This window comes from Saccopteryx bilineata, chromosome 4 (genome assembly GCF_036850765.1).
Source record: "Saccopteryx bilineata isolate mSacBil1 chromosome 4, mSacBil1_pri_phased_curated, whole genome shotgun sequence".
Classification (NCBI taxonomy): domain Eukaryota; kingdom Metazoa; phylum Chordata; class Mammalia; order Chiroptera; family Emballonuridae; genus Saccopteryx; species Saccopteryx bilineata.
In genome coordinates, this window is record NC_089493.1 from 144,193,918 (window position 1) to 144,214,369 (window position 20,452).

The 20,452-nt window shown below is 38.5% G+C and overlaps 1 protein-coding gene and 1 non-coding gene across 3 annotated transcripts in view; both read right to left on the reverse strand.

Annotated features, from left to right (window-relative positions):
• RALA (RAS like proto-oncogene A) overlaps window positions 1-20,452 on the reverse strand; it is an 80,737-nt gene that overhangs the window by 48,880 nt on the left and 11,405 nt on the right. The gene's annotated exons all lie outside the window — the stretch shown is intronic.
• On the reverse strand, window positions 6,070-6,145 carry TRNAA-UGC (transfer RNA alanine (anticodon UGC)). The gene has a single exon. It is a non-coding gene; the product is annotated as a tRNA-Ala (tRNA).

The following is a 20,452-nucleotide window of genomic DNA, read 5'->3' on the forward strand; positions in this document are numbered from 1 at the left end:
AACAAACATGTAAGATAGGAGGCCAACCCTCTGAACCGAGCCCAGTCTCAGAGGATGGCAGTCAGAAGCAATGAGATGATTGCAGCTTCATGAGAGACCGAGTCAAAACCATACAGCTAAGCTGCTTCCAATTCTTGACCCAGACCCACAAGAACAAGAACAATAAATGTTTGTTGTTTTAAACTGCTAAGACTGGGGTAATGTGTAACAGCATGAGCTGGCTACTACCACTTGGTTTTCCTTAAATTTCTATGATTGTTTCTCATTCCAAATATTGGTGTCTCTCAGGATTCAGCTTAGACCTCTTTTTTCTATCTAGATTCACTCCCTTCATGTATTCTCAGTACACTTCTATATGGGATGACACCAAAATTTATACCTTCAGATTCCATCTTTCCCCTGAATACCAGACTCATATTAAACTGCCTACTCAACTTCAGCAGGTTATCTAACAGTACTCCAAACCTGTCTAACCTCCAAACTGTCCAAAACTCCACTCCTCTAATCGGACCCACTTCCACCTGCTTCTCAGATTTCCCTTTATCATAATTTGCAACCTCATTCTTCGAGTTGCTCAGGCCAAAACCCTGGATCATTCTTGACTACTTGCTCACAGGCAACATCTGATCTGCTGGCAAATTTATAAGTTCTATCTTCAAAAAATATAAACTCTTGAGAAGACTTCCATACTACTGGGAATTAAAGTCTTACAATAGGGTAGAAGGTCCTAAATGATCTTGCCATCCTTCTACTGGAAGACTGACACAAGGCTCTGTCCCTCACATCCTGTAGTACTCCCCCACTCCCCAGTAGAATGTAAGATTCATGAGGGCAGAAATTTTTTTTTAAGTGAGAGGAGGGGAGATAGACTCCCGCATGCGCTCCAACCAGGATCCACCTGGCAACCCCTGTTTGGGGCCAACGCTCAAATCAACCGAGCTAGTTTTAGCACTTAAGGCTGATGAACTGGGATCAATCAAGCTATCCTCAGCACCCAGGCCACACTCAAACCAATCAAACCAGTGGTTGTGGGCAAGGAAGAGGGAGAGAAGCAGATGGCCACTTCTCTTGTGTGCTCTGACCAGGAATTGAACCCAGGACATTCATATGCTGGGCCAACACTCTATACACTGGGCCAACTGGAAAGGGTCCAGATTTTTTTTTTACAGTAAATTAAAGCTTTATTGAATAAAGAACACTCTCAAGAACAGATGATCTGATGGACAAGCTCTACGTTACATGCAGTGAAGCTAATGGGTGGGAGTTTTGACAGTGATGAGGAATTCAGTGAAGCTAAACACAAAAATAATTTAACACGGAATGTCAAACAGATTAGTATTTCTCAGTGTACAAAACTATGTAGATGACATGCACGAAACAAGGTATGACACTCTGCATTTTCACTTATCATCAGTGATGAGTTTTAAAATATATATATTTTAAATATATCTTACTACTATATTTCAATATACTTACTGTATATTTCAAATAAACTTACTATATGTGTACTACTGAACCTCCTTTGACCTTTCTTGCGTACCAAATAAAACCTCAGTGCAAATATCAAAGTTGGTCAGTACAAAAGACCATTAAACTCTTAACAGAATACAAATTCTGAATTAATGTGAATTAAGTAGGACAAAACCAAAAATACGAGTTACTGCAAAATTAATTTAGGTATACTTCATAGTTCACTTTATACATTTTGTCTAAGTCTCTCATATTAATTACTAAAGCCTGTTTATAGTATTAAAATTCTATCATTCAAGCACCAATGATTACATTTCAGAAAAAGAAAATCATTCATTTCTGCAACAGCATTATTGCTATATTCTAAATAAAATAAGATAAAATAATAAAATAAAATAAGGTGCCTGACTGTGGTGGCACAGTAAATAAAGCATCAGCCTGGAACACTGAGGTTGCTGGTTCAAAACCCTGGGGTTGCCTGGTCAAGGTGCATGTTGGAGTTGATGCTTCCCGCTCCTCCCCCCTTTCTCTCTCTCTCTCTTCCTCTCCCCTCTCTAAAATGAACAAAACCTTTAAAAAAATTTAAAAAGGAAAAAATAAACAAATCTAGTATCTATGATAGGATACAGAGGAATAAAATTTTCTTTGTTTACTGTTGTTATATCTCCATTATTGCAGGTAGTACCTGCATCACGGTAAGTCCTTAAGAAATATTTGTTGCATGAATGAGTTAACTGTGAAGAGACAAAAATACTAAGTCAATGGAAAACTTACTGGCAAAACAAACTATGTATATTAACTTTTTCATCAAAGACCCTAGCTTACAGCAGAAGGAAGACTAGAATGTGAGTCAATAGACCTAGCGTCTGCCACATACTAGCCTCTAAAGATTAGTTTTTCTGACTTACTAATCTTAAGTGACCATGGTTTTCAGATCTGTAAATTAAGAACTGAACCAATAAACTTGGATCCCTTTAAAAATCTACAAACTTCCAAAGTTTTGCATATGACTTCAGAGGCTTATGTAATGACAGATGCTCCCCAAACCCACAAGGAGATGACCATAGTCTCTAAACAGGTATGTTGACTTCCTGGAAAAAAATGTCATGTTATATGGAAGTGTCATACCAGTTGATAAATTGGTGACACAGAAGTGAAATAAACAATGATATGAGGGCTTAAAATGTTCAAAGTTTTATGTTAAGATATTAAAAATGTTATCTTCTAATTTTTGACAGTAAGGTTGGAAGGTAGGTAGAACTTTTCATTTTTTGTTTATATTTTGTAACAGAACATGTAAATGAGCCCCTCAAAGTTATATAACATGTCCAAGAGCACACAGCTAATAAATGGCTGAGCTAGAATTCAAATACAGGTCTATAAAATGCCAAACCTACACCATCTCCAATGTACCAAAAGTTATGATTGCAAGAATACAATGTATCTGAGACAGCCACAGATACTGAAGTAATCTTTTGATCAGAGAGACAACTAGCTGGACTTTACCTCTAGTATATTTAAAAACCTCATCTCCATGGCTAAGTCACAGGTCAGTATGAAGGAAGGATAGTTACAGAATTCACAGAAGAAGCCTCATAATGGCAGAAGCTGTGTAGATGTCCTACTAAAAAGAACCTGCTCATAAGCTCAATTGTATTTCATAACATAAACTAATATATATTCCTAATTTTTTAAAGGAAAGGAAGCCAAAATGTGTAGATGAAACTTACTGTGTTCTAGTATTTAACAGCATTTATTTATCAAAATAACAATATAAGGCAAGTGTCAGATAGATGAAAAAAAAAAGCAAGCTCATAAGACTGTACAAGAGAGAACATATTTTTTATATTAACAATCAGTTGAGCGTAGATGTGAAGAGAATCCATCTGTTTCCAATTGTTATGCTCATATCTTGAATATTCACAAGACAATTCAAACTCAAAATGATTAGAACAACATGTTCTTTCTCCTACATTCCCCATTTTCAATAAATGGCATCATTCATTAAGGCTTGAGGACCCACACCAGAAATTTCACTTATTCTTGATGCCTCCACAACTTTTCTTATACAATTAATCACTTACACCCTATTCATCTCATTTCCTTTGTATTTCAAATCCAGTTAACTTTCTCAACCCCCAATTCAACTTAGGACATCATCATATCAGCCAAGGTATGATTATCAAGAGTCACATTATCCAGGTTGACAGCCTGACCACTTCCAACGCATTCTCTAGAACAGTGATCTTGAGAGCAGGCTTATGTATACCCCAGGATGAATATAAAATGCCACTGGAGTATGGGAAAATATTAGAACTTGTATTTACATGTTTCTAACCTTACAAAATAAAAGAAATTAGGCATGACTAATAGTCAACATACTGACAGACACTGACAGCCTCCTTGGGTCTCTGTCAGATGTAGAGTTCGAGGTCCGAAAGGAAGAGAGCAGGCATTCTGAGACAGGCAGGAAGTAATGCTCTCAGTAACTGTTCATTTATTTTCAGGATACCAGTGTATCTCGTTTACACTATATAGGTAGAGTTGTATGAATTTTATGATGAATAAAACTTGAGTTCAATAACTTTATGTAATATATTTTTTTTCAAATCTTGGGCCCCCAAATTAAGGTGCGTCTTATACATGGGAGCATCTTATACATGAAGTAATACGGTTTCCCACAGTTTATTTGATCTAATTCTAAGCCAAAAGGTCAGAACGCCGAAAAGCAATATCCCTTGTATTATGAACAGTACTACATTTTACTGCAAAAATAGTATTTAATTAAAGGGTACTGAACAAAATTATGTAATATCTAGTATATGCATAAAATTATCTTTCTTAAATTCTAAGAATTCTGAATCTTAAGATCAGGCCTGGGCAGTTTTATGTAAAAGACTATGGAACTGTAGTATGAAATAATAAGAATGATTACAGTATTTAAAAACTAAGTATCCAGCCTGATCTGTGGTGGCAAGCGGATAAAGCAATAAGCTAGAACACTGAGGTCACTGGTTTGATACCCTGGGCTTGCCGGGTCAAGGCACATAAGAGAGTTGATGCTTCCCATTCCCCTCCACCTCTTCTCTGTCTTTCTCTCTCCTCTCTCTAAAATAAAAAAATCAAATCTTTAAAATAAATAAAAATAAAAACTAAGTATCCAGAACAAGAAAATTTCCACATATTTAGTCACCTTTAAAGTAATACAATACTGAATCAAAACATGGTGTAATGGATACAGCATTGACCTAGGACACTAAGATCCCCAGGTTCGAAACCCTGAGATTGCCGGCTTGAATATGGGCTCACCTGGCTTGGGCACAGGCTAGCCAGCGTGAGTATGGGATCATGAACAGGATCCCAGGGTCCCAGGCTTAAGCCCCTTGGTCAAGGCACATATGAGAAGCAATCAACGAACAACTAAAGTGATGGAACTATGAGTTGATGCTTTTCATATCTCTCCCTTCCTGTTTCTCTCAAAAAACAACTTCATATAATTTCTCTGAACTTGGTAAGTGTACAAGCATTCATTAAGGCTTCTTAATCATGAAATCCACATTACAGCCCATTAATACTACTTGTCCTTCCAGCCATGGTAAAAATGGCTAAAATAAGCAGAAAATAAAAGGTATATTAAAATTAATTCTACTAGCAACAAATACTGCTGAAAACCACATAGGTTTTTGTTACCAAGAACAATATTCTGGTCCTGTCCAGTTGGGTCAGTGATGGAGCGTCAGTCTAATGTGTGGAAGTCCCAGGTCCAATTCCCAGTTAGGGCACAAAGTAGAAATGTCCATCTGCTTCTCCACAACCTCTCTCCTCTCTCCTCTCTCCTCTCTCCTCTCCCTCTCCTCTCCTCTTCTCTCTCTCTCTCTCTCTCTCTCTCTCTCTCTCTCTCTCTCTCTTTCTCCTCCTCTCCTACAGCCATGGCTCAATTAGAAAGAGTTGGCCCCAGGCACTGAGGATGGATGGCTCCATGGCCTCCGTCTTAGGCTCCGGTTAGAATGGATCAAGGGCCCCAAATGGGCAGAGCATCGCCCTCTAGTGGGCTTGCTGGTGGATGCCGGTCAAGCCTCCTGCCAAAGTCTGTCTCTGCCTCCTCTCCTCTTACTAAAAACAAAAACAATATTCTTATATAGGCAGATAAAAGTACAAACGTTTCTAACATGTGCCAGCTAAAATATTTCCCAGATTCCAGAATAACATTATACACTGCTTTTTATTTGCTAAAAAGAATAAGATACCAGAGAAGATACTCTTCAAAAGTAAATTATTATTATTATTATTTTTTTTTTCTGAAGCTGGAAACGGGGAGAGACAGTCAGACAGACTCCCGCATGCGCCCGACCAGGATCCACCCGGCACGCCCACCAGGGGGCGAGGCTCTGCCCACCAGGGGGCGATGCTCTGCCCCTCCGGGGTGTCGCTCTGCCGCAACCAGAGCCACTCTAGTGCCTGGGGCAGAGGCCAAGGAGCCATCCCCAGCGCCCGGGCCATCTTTGCTCCAATGGAGCCTTGGCTGCGGGAGGGGAAGAGAGAGTCAGAGAGGAAGGAGGGGGGCGGGGGACGGAGAAGCAAATGGGCGCTTCTCCTATGTGCCCTGGCCGGGAATCGAACCCGGGTCCCCCGCACGCAAGGCCGACGCTCTACCGCTGAGCCAACAGGCCAGGGCCTATTTTTTATTTTTTTAATTAAATTATTTCTTTTCCCAAAAAATGCACTATATGGAAAAACTATGTAAATATATCACTGCTGGAGATACCTGAATGAAGAAAAGGATTCTGGGCTAAGACACAAAGGTAGCACCATATTTGAAATTTATTCTCTGCAAAATTCAGGGCTATCATAACAAAACAAACTGAAAATGCACAAAATGTTATAATGTCATTAAAGTGGTTCAATTTATAAAGACCTTTAAAACACAGAAAAGAAAAAAAGGGATCCTATCCCCACTTATTCTGTGACACCAAGATAATCTTTGATATGAAAACCTGAAAAGGACAAAAAAGAAAATTCAGGCCACTATCTCATGAACACAGATGTAAAAACATTAAAATATAACCATACTAAACCCAATGGTACATGAAAAAGTCAATACACTATGAATCAACCAACTTTAAGAATAAATAAAAGAAAACTTCTTTAAACTGATTAATAATATTAACAAAATCATTACAGGTGAAATTGAGGTAAGGAATAAGACAAGACTGTTCACTATTATCACTTCCAGTCAATAATAAAGGCCAAGAAGCTTTGTGAAACTTTTGCTGAAAGCGGTGATGTCCATGACAAGGATGAGAACAGCGGAGCAGAAGCAGGACCAGCAGGTGCTTTTCCTACCAGATCAACCCCATTCAATGCCAGCAAGGGCTGGTTTCACAAGTTTCAGAAATGCTTTGGACTTAAGAGCATTTCTCTGCATGGAGAAGCAGCCTCTGCGGATAAAGCCAGAGCCAAGGAGTACGTGAACAACACATTCAAAACCATCATCGAGGACAGGGGGTTATATGTGAATAAGTTTTTAATATGGATGAAACAGGCTTATTCTGGAAGCAAATGCTGTCTTGCACTTTTATTATGAAGGATGAAGCCAAAGCCCCGGATTTAAGGCCCCAACAGATCATGTGACTTTGAGTATCTGTGGGAACACTGTGGGCTTTATGATAAAGCCAGGGCTTATTTATAAGTCAAAAAACCCAAGGGCCCTAAAAAACAATAATAAGAATGTGTCGCTTGTGTAACTGAATACACAACCTCAAGGCCTGGATCACGAAACTCTTCAAGCTGGATTGATTCCACCAGTGCTTTATCCTGGAGGTTAAGCTTTATCTGGCAGAGAAATGCATCGAATTCAAAGAGCTTCTGATCATGGACCATGCTGGAGGCCACGCTGTCAATCTGTCATATGATGGTGTGCAGACAGAGTTCTTGCCGCCACACACATCACTGATTCAGCCCATGGATCAAGGCATTATTCGTGCTTTTAAGGCTCTCTATATGCAAAATGCCCTGCAAAACCTCATTGAAGCCATGGCCTCAGATGAAGACTTCTCGCTAAAGGTGTACTGGCTTGACTATGCCGTTGCATCGTGTCTCCTAAATATTCAGAAGGCCATAAAGGAGATGAAGAGTGAAACTTTAAATGCCAGTTGGGAAAACACTGTGGCCAGAAGTGGTCCATGATTAGAAGGGATTCTCTCCTGATGAAGTCCATCACTCTGCGGTAGATAAAGCCATGAAGCTGGCAAAACTACTGGGAGGAGATGGTTTCAATGATATGACTCCTGATGATATTAATGATCTGATTGATACCCACTCACAACAACTGACGAATGAAGAGCTGATGGAGATGATGAAGTCAGCAAGCAAAGAAGAGGAAGAACAAGAGGAACTAGGGGTTGAAGAAGAAGAGAAGGTTGGCCTAACACTCTATCACCTCACAACCATGGTCAGAAAGGCCAAAGAACTTCAGCAAGTGGCTCAAGAATGGGACCCCCAGATGCTTCATTCGTTGCAATTCTCAAATACAATTGAGGATGGCATGTAGGTTTATAAAAACCTTCTTGCCCAGAAGAAAAAGCAGCATCAGCATCTCCCCAAAACTATGTTCCTCACTTGGGAGAAGACACCAGTTACACCTATGCCTTTAGTGAAAACAGAAGTTACGGATGAGGGCAAAGATACTGCACCACCTGATGAAGTGCCTTCAGAAGAGCTGTAATGCTCTTGCTGGCTGTGCAGTACATTCAACTCATCATCATCATCTTCACCGTCATCAGTACTACACAGCTAATTCATCATCAACTTCCTCATTCAAGTTGTAGTATATTCACTGGTGAGTACCCATATGGAATTTTATATGTTGTCAAAATTATGTAGGTTTAAGAGTGTAGAAAGTGTTTAAGAGCATAGCAAGTGTTTGTAAGAGTGTGGGAAAGGTTAATAACAGTGTGGGAAAGGCTTATAAGAGTGTGGGTTTGGTTTATAAAGCCTTAAAATATATATAAATAATAAATATAAGGTCACTAATTCATAGATTTTCACCTATCATGGGGGTGGGTGGGGAGTTCTGGAACCTAACCCCCGTGATAGACAAGGGACCACTGTAATTAGGGAAATGCAAATCAAAATTATGAGATACTACCTGACATCCATTAGGATGGCTACTATCAAAAATCAAAAACAAACTAACAAAAATAGAAAAGAGTCTTGGTGAACATGTGGAGATTGAGAACCAGTGCGCGCACTCTTGGAGGAAATATAAACGATACATGCCTGACCAGGCAGTGGCGCAGTGGATAGAGTGTCAGACTGGGAAGTGGAAGACCCAGGTTGAAACCCCAAGGTCACCAGCTTGAGCACAGGCTCACCAGCTTGACCGTGGGGTCACCAGCCTGAGTGCGGGATCACAGACATGGTCCCATGGTCGCTGGCTTGAGCAAGGGGTCACTGGCTCGGCTGATGGCTTGACTGGAGCCCTTCCCTTGGAGGCCCCCTTGCCCCACCACCCATTAAGGCACATATGAGAAAGCAATCAGTGAACTACGGTGCTGCAATGAAGAATATTTAACACATACACATTAACAAATAATTACGGAACTATCCTAAAGAGACATTAATCAATGAAAATTAAGCAATTTAGCCATCAGAAACAGCATTTAGGTAAGATAGTATTTTAATTTTTGAGTTGTATTCCATAAAGATTTTGAGTTAATTTTATCTGTCTCACAAATTCCTCAACTCTACTAAATTTTTTAAAAACCTAAAACCCAAAATCATAATGATCAATAATTATCCTGTTCCTGGAAACTATTATAAATTCAAGGGCAATATGCTTGGATTCAACAACCCTAGAATGAGTCCCCCCCTTATCGTAGTCTTTCTGCCTCTCCCCTTCCTCTCACAGCTGTCCCTCACTGATCACTGCTGCTTTTGTGCCGCCTTCAGCAGCATCCCTTTACCTCTAAATATTGCTCAGAAGCAAACTCACAGGCATACTATCATTCCCAGTTCTTAATCCTTAACTTTCCTATTTACCTCATCAGGTTGTGTGTGGATGATTAAATGGAAATAGTGAATTGAAATTTTTTAGCTCAGGGCCTGGACACAGAAGAAAATCTACAGATTCTAGTAATTTCCTCCTCACTCTTTAAGTGTGTTTCATATTTTAAATTGTAAAATCGGACCTCCAAAGAAGTGAATGTTAGTGTATTAATTTAAAAGGCTGTGTGTGATCAAGACGGTAAGGAAATAACTAAAGAAATGAGAGATGTCTGCCCTGAACAGGCAGACGTTTGGGAAGCCAGCAAAGAAGTTACATAACTGTCATCTTCGATTATTTGAAGAAGAGTATAGACAAAATGACTACTTTCAATTCTGTCAACAGATGCATCATCTGACAAGTGCTCAAAAATATGTTCATGTACTCATGTACTAAGTGCTTCTCCAGAGATCAAATCAGGAACAAGAAGTCACTAAACAGTTCAATTCAGTTTGAAACAAGGATGGATTTTTAAATTAAGATATCCAAAAATGACAGATTTACACAATATCATTAAAAGTAACTAAGCAATGGGTAGAGGTTAAGTAGTTTTGCAGAGATTTTTGTAAAGGGTGGATGAATTCAGTGGTCGGCAAACTGCGGCTCATGAGCCACACGTGGTTCTTTGGCCCCTTGAGTGTGGCTCTTCCACAAAATACCACGTGCGGGCGCTACCTCGATAAGGAATGTACCTACCTATATAGTTTAAGTTTAAAAGATTTGGCTCTCAAAAGAAATTTCGATCGTTGTACTGTTGATATTTGGCTCTGTTGACTAATGAGTTTGCCGACCACTGCCCTAGGTGACCTTGGTAAGGCCTATTCTAACTTTATGAGAGATGATACATTTTATACAGGCAATACAAAACCAGAAGTTCCATTTTCCCATTTAATTTTCACACTAAAAATAAATCTTGAAGAGTACTGAAAGAGTATGGAAGCAAAAGATCCACACAGTATCCAAAGTTATTTGTTCAACTTCATGACAGTATTTACATATCAGTTCTATGTGTCTACTAAGAGCTTAGATAAGAAACACTTTAAGTGATAAAAATTATTTTTTTGAGCGGGAAAATCACAATTACATCAACAGTATCATATACATCATATACCCAATGTCACGAAAAAGAATCGGAAACTATCCTTACTTTTAAAAAAATCACTCAAAATGAATTATATAATATATGGACACTGAGAGAGCTTGAGAGTCCCAGGAAATGAGAGAAAGGAAACTACAAAAACACTGACTTCAGCAATCTGTGGGAATGTGGGTAAACTCCAAGTCAGCTGGTATACCCCCAAGAGAGAGAGAGAGAGAGAGAGAGAGAGAGCGCTCAGACAACCACATGAAGGAATGCTCAAGAAGCACAGAACATCAGCCACAATTTCAGATGGTCAGTGCTAATGCAGGCTTTCAGCCCCTTGCATAGTTCTCTGGGTGGCAGAGAAAGGCATATGGAATGTTTTAGCTTCGAAAAGTGTGCTACTAGTAAAGGCTAATTCAATCAGGTAACAAACATGATTTTTTCCAAATACTCCATATGCAGGATGGGGCAAAAGTAGGTTTATAGTTGTAAGTATGCAAAACTGTTTATTCTTATATTATTAATTACTGCATTATCCTCCATACAAACAACTGCAAACTTACTTTTACCCCACCCTGTATCAATCTTTTATTCATTACTTTTGGTTTTATCTCGTAAAAGTGGGCAAAAATAAAAAATAAAAAAAAAATGACACGTTGCCCCTAGCACAATGCCCCTAAAGAAGTAGACATATGATCTGCCTGGCTAATACCCCTTACTCTAGAGAGAACCTCCTCTCCTTACTGCATTATAACAGGACCCTTTTCCCAAAAATGTGAGGTCTAAAAACTAGGTGCGTCTTATACAGTGATTATAGATTTTTTTATTTGCACTGCCTGCTTTCTCGTACTTGTATGAATTTTACAATGAATAAAAGTTGAGTTCAATAACTTTATGTAATACATATTTTTTTTCAAATTTCGGGCCCCAAAATTAAGGTGCATCTTATACATGGAGAAATATGGTAAATCAGGACGTTCCACCTCCCTCAAAAGCAGGGCAATAGATTCAAGCCAGCCAGAGTACTCTCCTCCTTGGGCTCTTCTGGTAGGACTAGTGAGGAAGACTGGCTCTTTCTGCTGTTCTGGGAAGAACTGAAATCTGGAGATGACAGTGGCTGCCATAGGAAGAGTCTGTCCATAGGATGAAGAAAGAACAGAGCTGAGGAAGGAAGAGAAAAAGAGCAAACTTTTGTTTTGCTTAAGATAGCCTAAATTAGACTTCTGGCTCTTGTAACTGTTCAAGAGCCCTAATACCTACAGTCTATTTTTATTTGCTTCTCATGGTCAAGGAGTTTTCTTGCTGCTTAACTGCACAATGAAGAGGAAGGTTACTCTCACTGCCATTCTTATAGAAGAATTTAAAAACAAAAATTTAGCTTTTATTCCAACCCTCCAAAAAATGCTCCATGGCAAATTTAAAAAATTAAGCATAGTTCACAGTTAAACATCATCACACACATAAAAAACGTAGTACTCTCTGAAAGAAACTTTGCAAATCACATATCGACAGAATAACTTATATCCAGAACATGACAAACATTTTTGACTGAATGAGAAGTTAACCTAATTTTTAAAAAATAGGCAAAAGATTTGAGTAGACATTTTACTAAAGATATGTGAATGGATAGTAAGCACATGAAAAGATGCTAACACTATTAATCATGGAAATGAATTAAACATCATAATGAGGTACAATTTTATACCCACTAGAATTATAATACTAGTAAAAAAAAAGTAATGATACTATAACAATTGCTGGTAGAGATGCAGAGAAACAGGACTCTCTAACATTGATGGTAGAAATTCAAAATGTGCAGCCCCTTTGGAAACAGTTTGGCTGTTTCTTAAAAGGTTAAACATAAATATACCCTTCAAAAAAATTAAAAATAAAATTTACAAGGCCTTGGCTGGTAGCTTGATAAAACAACAGCCTGGCATATGGATGTACCAGGTTCAATTCCCCGTCACGGAACATAAGAGAATCAATCATCTGCTTCTCATCCCTCCCTCTCCCCCTTCTATCCCTCTGCCCCTCCCGCAGCCAGTGGCTCGATTGGTTCAAGTGCGGCCCTGGGCTCTGAGGATAGCTCCATTATAGTGCATCAGCCTCAGGTGCTAAAAATAGCTTGGTACTTGAACATCGGCCCAAGATGGGGTTGCTTGGTGGATCCTGGTTGGGGCGCACAGGGGGTCTGCCTATCTCCTCATCTCACCTAAAAAAATAAAAATAAAAACAACAAGAAAACCTCAACAACAAAACAAAAATCATAAATAAACAAATGTATCATCCAACATAGCAGTTATATTCCTAGGTATATATCCATAAGAAATAAAAAAACATATGTCCACATAAAAACTTGTATATGAATGTTCAGTCAGATTATTCATAATAACCAAGAAAGGAAAAACAATTCAAACATCCATCATTTGGTAAATGGATAACCAAAATGTGCTATATGCCCCTAGAATACATCAGTAAAAAGGAAAGAACTACTGATATGCCATAACATGATGAACTAGAAAAATATTACACCAAGTAAAAAGAATCCAAAAAGACCATTTATTGAATAATTCCATTTATATGTAAGGCACATTTATGGAGACAAGATGTAAGCTAAGGTTTCCTTGAATGACAGCACTGAGATGAGATTGGGCATAATGGGTTTTACTGAAGTGATGAAAATGATTTAAAACTGGATTATGGTGATGATTATACAACACAGTAAAGTTACTAAAAGTCACTGAAATTACCAAAAATGGGTAAATTTGATAATATGCATAAGAGACTAAAATATAATAAGCAAACAGAAATCATGAACCTTGATTGGATCTCAGATCAGGGTAAAAAATAGCTATTAAAAACATTAGGTAACAAACAGGAAAATCTGAATTTGGACTAAATATTAAACAATGTTATGAATTACTACTAATTTTCTTAAATGTTAAATAGTATTATGGTTATAGAGGACCATGCCTTATTTTCTGAAGATGCAAGCAGAAATACAGAGGAGAGGTTTCATGTCTCCAGCCTTCTTTCAAATAGGTTAGAAAAATAAAAGCATCTGTATTTAGAAAGATAAAGCAAATGTGGCAAGCAGTAATTGGTAATTGGTAAATAGAGGCATTCAATATACAAGTCAATATTTTTTGTAGGTTTGAAATGTTTCAAAATTCAAAGCTGGGAGGTCATTTTAAAATGTAACCAAATGTAAAAGAAATAAACAACTGAAGTTCTTTGTGCATTTCAGAAGGATGCACATAGTTGATGTATAAAGACTATCATCTCTTTGGCCTATATGTTAACACAAAGAAAATAACAGAAGGAACAAATGGAAACTAAAAATAATTATGCAGAAACTTAGCAAACTAGAGCTTTATGGAAATGCTACTGGTAACAAATGTACTGCTCACAAAAATTAGGGGATATTTCAAAAAGGAACATGAAGCAATAAAATATCCTCTCATTTTTGTGAGCAGTATTCTTTTTTTTGTAATAATAATTTAAGAAAAGCAACACAGTTAATTAGTTGGTGCTAAAATCTTTAAGCTACAGGTGTATCCAAGAAGACATCGTTGATGAAGATCAATACAGTTTCCTATCTGGAAGGACAACCATTCCATCTATGTCTCTTGGCTAATGTGAAGATCAAATAAGATCATGTACACCAGTGGTCCCCAAGCCCCGGGCCGTGGACCAGTACCGGTCTGTGGGCCACTCGGTACCTGTCTGCAGAGAAAGAATAAATAATTTACATTATTTGTTTTATTTATATTTAAGTCTGAACAATGTTTTATTTTTAAAAAATGACCAGATTTCCTCTGTTACATCGTCTAAGACTCACTCTTGACGCTTGTCTCAGTCCCACCCTAAAGGCCAGTCCGTGAAGATATTTTCTGACATTAAACCGGTCCGTGGCCCAAAAAAGGTTGAGGACAACTGATGTACACCAAAGTGCTAAGTTTCAGTTTTTAAAAATTTAGTCTCTTATACTTTGCACTTTCCTGGTAAGTACAATAGAAACATAGGATTATCTTTAGCATCATCTTTGGTTAATCTTGTCCCATTTATAACTAGAGTTCCTCAATTTTGTAGTCAGCACTGCATTAACAATTCTTTAAAACACTGTCAGTGTTCATTATAAATAATTTCCCTTCAGTATCCTAACAGGCATTTTGTCTTACTATTTGCTATACCACAATATGTAACAGTGTGTTTTTAACAACTTCAAGTTTTAACAGCTCAAAACTTACCAGACACACTAAGGTAAAAACAGAAATCTTAAGAATCAAAAGAAAAGTTCACCTAGAGGTTTGAACATAAAATCACATTTATAGTTTTCACAATAAAGAAAACATTCTTGGAATTGGACCTTGAGAGAAAGCCATGATATGCTAAGATGTAGATTCTTTCATAATACACAAGACAGCATAACAGTTGATGAAAAAAGATAGGAATTATACCCACTGGGATGGCTGTAATTAACAAGATGGACAATTACAAATGTTTGTCTTTTCCAGCTGCACTAGTGTCAGTCCTTCAGAGGAAACTAAGACTGCACTGGGGTGAGGCCTTTACTTCCTCACTTCATCCAGCCACAGTCCACTCTCAGCAGTGCCCGCCCACGCCCACCCCACAGCCTCCGTTTCCAAGCTCGTGTTCTCTACTTGGCCCCTATCCTGCACTACAAAGAGGTGACGGTGATGGAGAATAAGATCAACACCCTTATTAAAGCAGCTGGTGTAAATATTGAACCTTTTTCTCCAGGCTTGTTTCCAAAGGCACTGGCCAATGTCAACAGTGGGAGGGAGCAATATCTGCAACATACGGGCTGGCAGACCTGCCCCAGCAGCGAGTGCTGAATCAGCCCCCTCCATCACTGCTGCCCTGGCTGAGGAGGACAAAGTGAAAGCAAAGAGAGAAAAACTTCAGGAGTCTGATGATGACTTGGGCTTTGGTCTTTTTAACTAAACTTCTTTTGTAACATTCAATAAAAAGCTGAACTCTGAAAAAAATAAAAAACAACACAAATGACCTGACCAGACAGTGGCGCAGTGGATAGAGCATCGGACTGGGATGCTGAGGACCCAGGTTCAAGATCCAGAGGTCGCCAGCGTGAGTGGGCTCATCTGGTTTGAGCAAGGCTCATCAGCTTGAGCCCAAGGTTGCTGGCACGAGCAAGGGGTCACTCGGTCTGCCGTAGCTCTCCAGTCAAGGCACATAAGAGAAATCAATCAATGAACAACTAAGGAACTGCAACGAAGAATTGATGTTTCTCAGCTCTCTCCTTTCCTTTCTGTCTGTCCCTATCTGTCCCTTTCTCTGACTCTCTCTGTCTCGGCCACAAAAAACAAAAACAAAACACAAATGTTGGTGAGGGTGTGGAGAAACTGGTACACCTCACACACTGATAGTGGGAATGTAAAATAGTGTAGGTACTCTAGAAGAAGTCTGGCAGTTCCTCAAAATATATATTAAACGTGAAGTTATCATATGACCCAGTAAGTGAAAATACACATCCAGGAAAAAACATGTACATCAATATTCACAGCAGCATTATCCAATATATGTCAAAAAGTAAAAACACCCAAATGTCTATCAACTGATGAATGGATAAACAAAATGTGGTAGATCCATTCAATGGAACATTATTCAGCCTAAAAAGGAATGAGGTACTGACAGATAATGCAACACTGACAAACGCTGAAAGTATTATGTTAAGTGAAAGAAGCTACACAAAAAGACCACAATTTACTATATTATCCAGCAATTTCACTTCTGGGTTTTTATTAAAAAAAAAAAAAAGAATAAAAAACAACAAAACAAAAGCAACTTGTCAAAAAGATAGATACAGCCCTGGCTGGCTGGCTCAGTGGTAGAGTGTTGGCCCAGCATGTGCATGTGGAACTCCTGGGTTCAATTCCCAGCCAGGGCACACAGGAGAAGTCTCCATCTGCTTCTCCACCCTTCCCCCCTCCCTCCTCTCTGTCTCTCTCTTCCCCTCCCACAGCCAAGGCTCCATTGGAGCAAAGATGGCCCCGGGCGCTGAGGATGGCTCTCTGGCCTCCACCTCAGGTGCTAGAACTGTTCTGGTTGCAACAGAGCAACGCCCCAGATGGGCAGAGCATCACCCGCTGGTGGGCTTGCCAGGTGAATCCTAGTCGGGCGCATGTGGGAGTCTGTCTCTCTGCCTCCCTGCTTCTTGTTTCAGAAAAGATACCAAAAAAAAAAAAAAAAAAGATTGATATGCCCTCATGTTCCTTGTGGTGTTATTTACAGTAACCAACGTATGGAAACAACCTAAGGGTCCATCTATGGATGAATGGATAAAGAAAATGTAAAACACACACACACACACACACACACACACACACACACACACACGGAATATTATTCAGCCATAAAAAAAGAATGAAATCTTGCCATTTTTGGCAACATGAATGGCACTTGAGGGCATTATGGTAATGAAATCAGTCAGCCAGAGAAGGACAAACACAGTATGATTTCACTTACATATGGATCAAAAAAAAAAAAAGAAAAAGAAAGAAAACCCAAGCTTAAATGCAGATACCAGACTGGTGGTTGCCAGAGGCAGGGCAAAATGGATGAAGGAGACTAAAGGGTACAAAATTCCAGTGAAAAAATTAGTAAGTCCTGGGGCTTTAATATACAGCATGGTTACTATATGCACACACATATGTGACATATCTGAAAGTTGCTAAAAGAGTAATCTTAAAAGTTCTCATAAGGGGAAAAAGCTTGTTACTATGTATGGTAATGGATGTTAACTAGACTCACTATGGTGATCACTTCTCATTATATAATTTATATATACATATCAAATCATTAAATTGTACACCTGAGACTACCATATTTCCCTATGTATAAGATACTCCCATGTATAAGACGCACCTTAATTTGGGGGCCCGAAATTAAAAAAAAAAGAAGTATTACATAAACTTATTGAACTCAAGTTTTATTCATCATAAAATTCATACAACTCATCACTGTCAAAACTCCTATCCATTAGCTTGTCCTTGTCTGTGTCTGATGATGAATCACTATTTTCATATATTGCCCTGTCCTCAGATCCATCTCTGGCAGTGGTAGTCAACCTGGTCCCTACCGCCCACTAGTGGGCATTCCAGCTTTCATGGTGGGCGGTAGGGGAGCAACCAAAGTATAAATATAAAGATAACTATAGTAAGTTGTTTTATAAAAATTTATTCTGCCAAACAGCAAAAATCTGACATAAAGTACTTGGTAAGTAATATAATAATAATTACTTTATAAATCACCACTACTGTGGAATCGGTGGGTGGTTAGAAAATTTTACTACTAGCAGAGATACAAAAGTGGGCGGTAGGTATAAAAAGGTTGACTACCCGTGATCTATGACATTTAAAAATGCCAAACTTCTACAACCACTTGTAAGATGCACTCAGTTTTTAGACCCCAAATTTTTCGAGAAAGGTGCATCTTATACATGGGGAAATATGGTAATACAATGTTAAATGTCACTTCTGACTTAAAAAAGACTACATATTATATGATTCCATTTATGGACTCCAGAAATTTCCAGAATAGGCAAATCTGTACAGATGGAAGTAGTACAGTTGATCCTTGAACAACACAAGTTTGAAATGCTCAGGTCAACTTAATACAAGGATTTTTCAATAAATATGTATAGTACTGTAAATTTATTTTCCACCTATGATTGGGTGCTGGTATTCTCTGATTATGATATTCTTAATAACATTTCCTTTTCTCTTACTTCATTGTAAGAATACAGTATATATTATTTGTATATAACATACAAAATGTTAGTTGACTGTTTATGTTATTGGTAAGGCTTCCAATCAACAGTAGGCTATTAGTAATTAAGTTTGAGGTGAGTTAAAAGTTATACACACATTTTCAAATGCACAGAAGTCCATGCCCATAACCCTGGCATCATTCAAAAGTCAACTGTCGGTGCTTGGGGCTGTGTGTGTGTGTGTGTGTGTGTGTGTGTGTGTGTGTATGTGTGTGTGTGTGTGTTAGACAGAATCAGTATTGATGACTCATGAGCATGGGGTTTCTTTTTGGGATAATGAATATGCTCTTAATTAGATAATGGTGATGCTTGCACAAATACAACTATTGGACGGTATGCCTTAAAAAAATTTTATGGTATAAAATTAAACGTTAATAAACTTGTTATTTTAAAATAATCCAGCACCCTAATGTCTGCAAAATAAGGAAATGACATAATAAGGCCATTCATAGAATAAAAAATATAAATAACCAATGAATGTACAAAAAGTTCAAACAGCTGTAATCAAATAAATGATATAACCCTCAAAAGTAAATAAAACAGATTTGCACCCCTGTTTATTGAAGCATTGTTTACAATGCCTAACATCTGAAAACAGCCCAAGTGTCCATCAGTGGACAAGTGGATTAAAAAGCAGTGGTACATATATACAACAGAATACTATGCAGCCGTGAAAAAGGGAAATCTTACCTTTTGGGATGGCATGGATAGACCTGGAGACTATTATGCTAAGAGAAATAAATCAGGTAGAGAAAAACAACAGAGGCAGAGGTGGGGTCACAGGGAGCAGAGTCAGAGGAGGATGAGGCGATGGGATCAGAGAAGGTGAGGGATTAGTGAAATTATATATACATAACACAGAGATACAAATAACAGGACAGCAAATCCCAGAGGGAAGGGAGGAGGGAGTTAGGGGGAGGGAGGCAAAAGGAGTGTGAGGGTGTTATATTGAGTGGGACACTTGAATCCATGTTAACACAAATTAAAATTAATTAAAAAAAAGAATAGCGGAAACAATAAAAAGGAATAAAGTATATAGTAGTTTAGAAAGAGATACATGTAAGAAGGGTGACAGGGAATTTGGGAGACAATGAAAAAATATTTTGGCATCAGTTACTTGTAAACTGAGCTGACTCGACAAGAATAAAGACACACAAGACCAATATTAAAAAAAACCTAAATAAAACAAAGACAAATATAGATTTTTATGATCTGAATAAGTTTTATTTTATTCTTAAGGATTGAAACAACTACTAAAACCCCAAGCAGCAAATAATAAAGGATATCAACAGACAGAGAATTATCTTAGCTATAATGTTTAGGTACTTGAAATAGGGAGATCCTGGTGACTAATAGGGTGGTGGGAAAGTTACTGATAATCCAAAGATTAAGAGACCAGGGCTGGTGTCCCAGAAACCTAAGTCCTCAGGGGATAGGCATTTTCTGCAACAGACAAAATGTCTAAGGGCAGAAAGCTGGGTAAGGGGAAACAGACTGTCTTCAGACTAAAAAAGTAGGAGTGTGAAAGGAGGAAAAAGAGGGAACAGAAAAGATCTGTCTATAACCAAGCCCTACCATCAGGATGGCAGCATACACTAGAGGGTGAGACCTAAGAGTCTTCAAGGTAAGGGAATCCCCCACCCCAAACCAAGGCTGATCTGCTTGCTGCCAGTTAGGCAGCAAGACCCAAAGAGTAAAAGGCAACATGGGTGCCAGGAAAAGTGAGGATAGACAACTGGTCATGGAATAAGTGTATTCACCAAGTGAGTGAGGAGAGCTCCTCAACACAGGGACAACAACTTATCAGATGCCCTGGGACAACAAAGATAAATAATAGGTCAATTGAGATTTGTAAAATTTCTTGAGAGAACCTTCTCAGCAGACAGGACAAGAAATTAATAAATATCCTACCATCTAGCACACTCCTGGGAAAGGAAATACTTAGAATGGCAGAGATAGACAATGGGATATGAACTTGGGAGTTCACATATACACCCAGATAAACTTGAATAAAAATCTACAAAAAATATGCTACTTG